The sequence below is a fragment of the Hibiscus syriacus genome, unplaced genomic scaffold (assembly GCF_006381635.1).
Source record: "Hibiscus syriacus cultivar Baekdansim isolate YM2019G1 unplaced genomic scaffold, ASM638163v2 tig00000738_pilon, whole genome shotgun sequence".
NCBI classification, from domain to species: Eukaryota; Viridiplantae; Streptophyta; class Magnoliopsida; order Malvales; family Malvaceae; genus Hibiscus; species Hibiscus syriacus.
Window position 1 is genome coordinate 290,463 of NW_024061816.1, and position 8,457 is coordinate 298,919.

Below are 8,457 nucleotides of genomic sequence, written 5' to 3' on the forward strand. Positions count from 1 at the left end.
ATATGCACGTATAGGTTAACATCGTAATAATTTTAAATAGAATGGTACAAATAAATTTTAAAATGATTGTCGTCCTTAAATATAATTATCAAGGACAATCTTCAACACAAACCTCAAATCTTTCATTTCTTGAAGCATTAAAGGAGTACATGGATAGTCAATCAACCTCATTAAGGGCTTTAAAGAATCAAGTTGGCCAAATGGTGAATGCTTTGAGAAATAGACTACAAGGGACGTAGCACTGTGATACCGAGAATCCAAAACAGCAAGGGAAAGCTCAATGCAATGAGCATGCAAGGCTATTACTATTTGAAGTGGTCTCCATATTGGGAAACCTATTGAAGACCCCAAGAATAAAGTTGATGAAGGGGTTATAAAGCATGACAAGGGTAAAAGCATGGAAGTTGATCTTGAAATGTCCACTATTAATGTCACAACAAGAGAAGCAGGACAGTGCAATAATTCTGGACCGTTGCTTGCAGCAATGCCTTATACACTGCTAGACACTTCTTCGGCACCAATGCCACAACAACCATAGACAAGGATGCCTCCACCATTCCCTCCACGATTTAAGAAGACTAAGGAGGATCAACAATTTAAGGCATTCGTTGATGTTCTTCAATAATTGAAAATCAACACCCCGTTGATTGAAGCTTGGAGCAAAATACATATTACATCAAGTTCATTCGAGAAGTTCTCTCTAAGAAGAGATGACTTAGGGAATTTGAAACTATTGTTCTTACCGAGGGATGCAGTGCTATGGCCGAAAGTCGATTACCACATAAGCTTAAAGATCCAAGGAGTTTCACTATTCCTTGTATTATTGGTGATAAATTTGTAGAAAAAACTTTATGTGACTTGGGTGCTAGCATTAATTTAATGCCATTGTCAATGTTTTAGGAAGTTTGGAAGTGGAGGAGCAAGACCTACTATTGTCACTTTGCAACTTGTTGATCTATCCACCATGCATCTTAATGGCATTGTGGAGAATATGCTAGCTCAGTTTGATAAGTTTATATTCCTCATGGGCTTCATCATTTTGGATTGCGAAGCTAACAAAGATGTCCCCAATTCTTAGCCGCTCATTCCTTGCCACGGGCCGAGCTTTGATCGATATTGAAAAAGGGGAACTTACTATGTGTTTGAATGATGAACACATCACTTTTAATGTTTTGAATAATATGTCATATGTCATATGTTTTGAATGATAGACAAATCAAGATAGTGAAAGCAGGGAAATGTTGCAGCAAAAAATAGAGCAATTAGACCGATGGACCTACAATGTTGTTTTACTTGGCTTCTGACAATATGGCTGTGCTGTAGCACTATAGTTATACATGGTTATACGAGTTATACATGGTTATATTTTCTGAAGCAAAAATCTGAGGTTTATAATGTGATTGTTTAGTTTCAAAGACAGGTTGAAAGGCAACTTGGTCGGAAGTTAATTGCTCTTCAAACTGATGGCGGGGGATAATTTTTTGCTTTGTAAGTCTATCTTAAGGGTCAAGGCATTTTGCATCTACTGTCATGCCCTCACACTTCAGCACAGAATGGTCTTGTGGAGAGGAAACACAGAAAGATTGTTGAAGTTGGTTTGGCCATCCTAGCAGAGGCTTCAATGCCTCTTTCTTTTTGGAACGATGCCTTTTCCAATGTAGTGTACCTGATTAATAGGCTTCCGACCTCGGCCTTAGAAGGTATATGTCCTTACACTGAGTTATTTAATGTTTCTCCTGATTATAGTTTAGTAAGGGTTTTTGACTGCTTGTGTTTTCCATTTTTAAGACCATTTAATCAACACGAGTTTCAATATAGATCATTCACATGTCTTTATTTAGGATTTCTCCTAGACACAAAGGATATAAATGTATGGATTCCTCAGGGAAATTTTATATTTCTAGGCATGTTCAATATGATGAGAGTGTTTTTCCGTGTGTTTCACATCAAAATGTGTCCTCCTGGAAGGGATGTCAGTCGTCTTTAGATTTTCAGCTTCCACGTGATTTTTTTTATTCTGTTGTAACCTCAAAGGTTAAATCAGTTGTTTTTCCTTTCGTGCATTGTACAAACAGGGTATGGTTTTGCCTACTTTTGTTGTTTCCCAACATCTTGATACTTCATGTTCCTTTTAAATTAATATTTCACCTCCACAACAATCACCTCCATTGCTATCTACATCCACCACTATTCCTTCTTCATCATATACTTTATCACCTTTACAACAGTCACCTCCATTGCTACCTACATCCACCACTATTCCACCTTCATCATCTACTTTATCACCTCCATTGCTACCTACATTGACCATCATTTCCACTATCATGCCATCTTTGAAATTTGTTACCAATGTGCATCCAATGGTTACTAGAGACAAGTCTGGCATTTTTAAGCCTAAGGTGTATAACACTGAATTTAAGGACAATGAACCAGCGGATGTCTTTGAGGTTTTATAGCATCCTGATTGGAGGTCTTTTGTTCAAAAAGAATATGATGCACTTCTTCAGAATAGTACCTGGTCTTTACAGCCTCTATCGGGTTATCACAAGCCAGTAGGGTGTAAGTGAATATTCAAGATCAAACAAAAATTTGATGGAGCTGTTGAAAGGTTGAAAACTCGGTTGGTCGCCAAAGTTTATTCTCATAAGGTTGGCATTGATTTTAAGGAAACTTTGAATCTTGTTATTCGAGCTGCCACAATTAGGACAATTCTTGCTTCTACTTTCATTAATAAGCGGTGTGTCAGGAAGATTGACATCGACAATGCATTTTTAAATGGAGATTTTGTTGAAGAAATCTTTATCTCTTATCCACCTGGTTTTGAAATAGTTGGACAGTCTGGAGAGCTGCTTTTGTGCAAGTTTAACAAAGCCCTTTATGGTCTTCGGCAGGCTCCTCAGCCTAGTTTGATACTTTAAAGAGTTTTCTATTCTCCAAACTTGGCTTCACTGCCTCTCCTACCGACACTTCCTTGTTCATTCGAAATGCTACTGCCTAAAAAATTGTTCTCATGGTTTATGTTGATGATATCATCATCGCTGGCAGTCACTCAAATGAAGTAAATAAGGTAGTGTAGTGCATCAATTCTGAATTTTCTCTCAAACACTTGGAAGAACCTGAGTTTTTCCCGAGTATGGAGGTAAAAAATGTTCTCAAGGATTGCTTTTAAAGAAACGAAAATATGTTCAGATTTGCTTATTAAAACCGATATGCTTGCTGTCAGGCTTGCTCCCACGCTTATGGCAATGGTGCGAGTTGAGGATGAACAAAGGTTTGTTGATATACTCTTGTACTAAAGTGTGATTGGAGGCTTGCAATATGTTTGTTTGACCAGACCGGACATAGCCTATGTAGTGAGCCAATTCATGAATAATCCTTATGATGTCCATTGGAGAACTGTAAAGCGTATCCAGAGATATTTGTGTGGTACATTGGATCATGGATTGTATGTGTACTCAATCTGGTGTGTTACAAATATTGATTGGGCATCCTCGATAAAGGATAGAAGGTCAACAACGGGTTATTGCATTTTCCTTGGTTCTAACCCTATTTAATATCAAAATCATAAGAATTTACGGTTACAATATCCCTTAACGATTTTAAGTATGTGATTAACAATAACCCTAGACCCTCTCGTAGACTATTTGGAAAGTAATTACTACATAGGTTGGTTGAAATAATAGTTTTCTACATATCTCAGGAAAGGCACAAGACGAGGATTTAGTCACAATAATCCTCATGGCGAGTCATTAGCGGTGCATTTTAATGAATATCGCTCATTGAAGACTAGTTCTTATTTATAATCCGTTTTAACACAAATATAAATTTCTTAAATTTTAGATATAAATAAACATTTAGCCTTGAGATTTATAAATTTTATTCTTAATCTTATTTTAAACTGAATTTGCACCTTTATTTATTCGTGATCAAATTAGATTATTCGACAAAAATAATAATTAGATTGTTAAATTTTTACAACATTAATATAACATGCAATTAATGTAAACATTTAACATCAGGGCTAATTAATTATGATAGCTTTTATAGTACGCTCTTTTTTTTTTTTGCATAATTTTAAGCTCTAATTGTCCAACATATGGGTGTCTAACGAGTTGAACAACTCATGAGTTGTTCAAATTCAAGTTTAACTCGAAATCTTAATGAATTGAGTTGAACAAAATTTAACTTGATAAATTCGCAAGTAATTCGTTACTTTTTTAATTATTTTTTAGTAATTACCTTAAAAATTGTTTCATTAAAAAATCTAATTAATAATTATTAATTTATTACTAGATAATAAAAGTGATACTAAATTACTAATTAATAATTACTACTTATTTAACTTGACTCGATAAATTCGCAAGTAATTCGTTACTTTTTTAATTATTTTTTAGTAATTACCTTAAAAATTGTTTCATTAAAAAATCTAATTATTAATTATTAATTTATTACTGGATAATAAAAGTGATACTAAATTACTAATTAATAATTACTACTAATTTATTATTTTTAATAAGCAACAAGATACTAAATTATTAATTTGCTAGATTTCACATATAGCTAAAAAACAAAGAAAAATTTTAATGAACTTAACCAGTAATGAGTCGAGTCAAGTAACAAATTCTTTTAATGAGCACGAGTCGAACAATTTTCTATTGAACTTAATGAGCAACAATCAAGTCGAACAAAAAATATTTTTTAACAAGCACAAATCAAACACTGCACAACTCGCGATCAAATCGATCGATAAGCACTCCAAGTCTAAACATAATTAGGAATGGGGATTTTTAAACAACTAAGATCTAAATCACCGAGATTTGATTCTAAACTCAACACTTGCACTTAAAACAAATATCAATCTCGTAGGTTCCAAATCAAAATCTTAGATTCTAGTATTACTTACAGACCAAAGCATAAAAAGCCGACCAAATCCGAAACCCTTCGGGGAAGGAGTCACAGCATTGGCTTCCGGTGACAATACGGGTTTAGGAAGGGTGGCCGCCGAATTGTGGAAATGGGGCAACCGACCGGTATCTCATTTCCCACCATCTTCTGGTTCATGGCTGAAATAGTTCCACAATATGCTCTGATCCAATGATACATAATTCCTAATTCCTACAAGTGGACTAAACAATGACATCTAAAATACAAGTTAATCTTTCATTATTGTTTCAAACTAAGATACAACACATTTATGTGTTTATTTTCCTCTCAATTTTCTATTTAATAAAAAAGAATAAATTACTATAAGACTGAAGCTATACTGCCAACGCTCTTCCTTTCCTCTTGTCATCCAAGGCCTGCTCCATAGATTAAATTAAAAAAAAAGTTATACTAACGATATATTTCACTTAAATACTTCATAGATTTTATGTCCTAGTTCACAAATAACATGCTTAGAATGCATCATCATATTGATTTTATCCAAGTTTCTAGGCTTCATCAATTCATCCTAATAATTATATCTGAATAAAGATCAGGCAGACATTTCATAGGCATTCTTTATGGTTCTATTCATCTCTTGACAATTCATAAGATTGCATTCAAAACTAGAGGAAGAACTCCACCTTAAAGGTGTAGTTAATCTATGATAATCAATAGGCATAATGTCAAAATTAGTCCCCAACGTTTACCAAAATGGTTATTTAATTTGGCCCCTATTCTATTCTTAAAGCACTATGGCCCCCAACGTTTGACCGAATAATCACTTTGGCTCTTATTCCTTTTTCCAGGAGAATTTTGGCTCTCAACATTTCATTTTAGGGTAAAAAGGCCTCTATTTTTTTTAAGTTAACCGTTTGTAAACTAATAGTTTCCATTTATAGGGGAGCCTTTTTACCCCCAAAATGAAACGTTGGGGTCAAAATGCTCAAAAACAAATAGGGGACAAAGCGACTATTTAGTCAAAGGGACATTATACCTAATCAATAGCCATAGTTTTGGGTATCTTCTTATTATGTATATTCACTCACTAATTCAATTTTATCTTCCTAACCTAGAAGTGAAGTTTCTGTATATGATATCATAATCATGTACTTGAAAAATAACTCAAATTTTGCTGAAAAAGATGGTCATTTTGTTCGAAATGATACAGTTGGAGTTCACCCTAGAAACAACCACCAGCACAACAAAAACCATATGTACCTATTCAGAACGCTCTTAAAGTAATTATGATGAGTCAAGTACCTTGCTCTGGAACATTCTCATGGTCAAAACAAGTGTATCCCGCATTCTGCAAAACATCAATCACGTTGCATTAGAAAGTAACAGAATGCCATTCTAAGAATAATTTTCATCATTTATACACAATTTTACACCGAGATAAGATGGTAAAATAATAATAATAATAATAATTGCATTATAGCATAAGTATACCACATGTAAAAAGATAAATTATATCATTTAAAAATCATGGGTTTATCTAAAAACTTCCCATAAGCAATAAATCTAATTAGCAAAATCAGATTTTATTTTTAGCATTTTCTTGTGCACAATTATTTATATTAGCAAAATCAGGAATGTGTATACAGGGTAGTTTTTTCTTTCACACAATTATATAGTAGCAAAATCAAGAATGTAAATACAACAAATTTACTACTAGTCTCATTGACATGCTTAATAATTAGCAAAATGTATCATAATTAGTTAGGAAATACAAATACCTATAGTATCAGTTTTCTTTTAAAAAAATAAAAATATTGTTCAATAAGTCTATGTATTACCGAACATTATATGTGCTTAAGGGACGTGAAGACCCATCGGAACATGTCAAAACAAATTGTGTTGAGAGCCCACTCGGTACTTTGATCTGCAACATCAAGTTAAAAATGCACATACCATCTCATGTTAATGAGCTAGCCATTTGGCACAATATTCATGACCTATTTTTACATAGAATGCATAACATGCTGCAATGGACCATTATTGTATTCTAGAACAGTGTATACTTAAAAAGATTGAACAAACCGGTGTCAAACTCATACCCATATCCAACACTCACACCCAAGTCCAAATAGCATAGATATTAGACCATGATCAGACAAGAAGATTTATATGAATTCAACCAAACTGCAGAGTATGAATTCTACTAAAATCATCTAAACCAAACCTAGTCGCAAACTATTTTTGAATAAACTATGATAGTAAATTAAAAACTTCCATATGAACTCTTACTTATTGGAGAAAATGAAAAAGAATTTCAAAGCATACAGACAACTCTTTCGAATATTTCTCTGAAATCTCCACAGTTTCTGTGCTGTTGATTTTAATTTGGTAACTTGAACGTCTCAAAGTCAATGTTGCTGGCTCCCAATTCTCAGCGGAATCCATCTGTTGAGAGAGTGAGTGAACATAAGTGTCAAAAAAATATTGGCTCTAGAATCATGACCGTTTCTGTTCCACATTTATATACACATAAATACATGAATTAAAAATGTGCAACAAACATTTCCTTTAAATTGCTTGGTTAACGTTTTATTTCCAAATTTATAAACGGTTATTCAGCATTTACTGTTTGAAGAAAACCACAATTTGCCCAAACCAATCCACCCACCCAAATCCCCCAAGAAAAGGTAGTCAACTTTGTTCCCACATAAGAATTGCAAAACAACATACAACCTTCAAATCAAGCTGAACTATACTAAAGAGCCAAGACACTGAAATTAAACATACATCTCACCAGGTTTCAAATTTTTACTTGTTAGCCTTTATTTCTTTTTCTTAATCATTCCACATACCGAATATAAGTACATCAGCAATGGGCATTGACCACCATTTTTGTTAGTCTTCCATGGTAAATCTCATCTTTTCCCTAGAAACAATTTTCCCGAACTCATTTGATAAAGAACTCTGCAACTCATGAACCATTTGAGATGAGAAGGTGGAGGATATATCTTCTCATCCTAATCCAATAAAGTTGGGTAAAGTTTCATGATTGCCTCAATTCTCCATAAAATTTAATGTATGTGTGAGTTATATTAAGATTAGGATTAATTATTAGTATTTTATGAGTTATATTACGATTAGGATTAATTATTAGTATTTTATGAGTTATATTACGATCAGGATTAATTATTAGTTTTTATTTTATTTTATTAGTAACTCTAGAAAACTATTTTGTAGGAATTCTATCCTATCTAGGGCACTCAACTAAACTTGTATAAAAACAACCCTGCTGTAATTTCTCAATTCATGATAAGAAATAAAAATACATATTTTTTATGAATCTTATTTCTACATGGTATCAATTGCCAGCGGTCTTGATCGTCCGATTGGTTCCTTCACCGTTTCCTCGTCGTCTTTCTCTGTTGACACTGCTACTGTTCCGATCAACAAACCGTTGCTTTGCTTCGCCGTATATCATCGCCCGCACTCCTTCGCTCACCAACCTACATCAGAATCCAATCCTTGTTCATCGACGCTGCTTTGCTATTTCGTGGAATCTCCCTCTCGTTAATC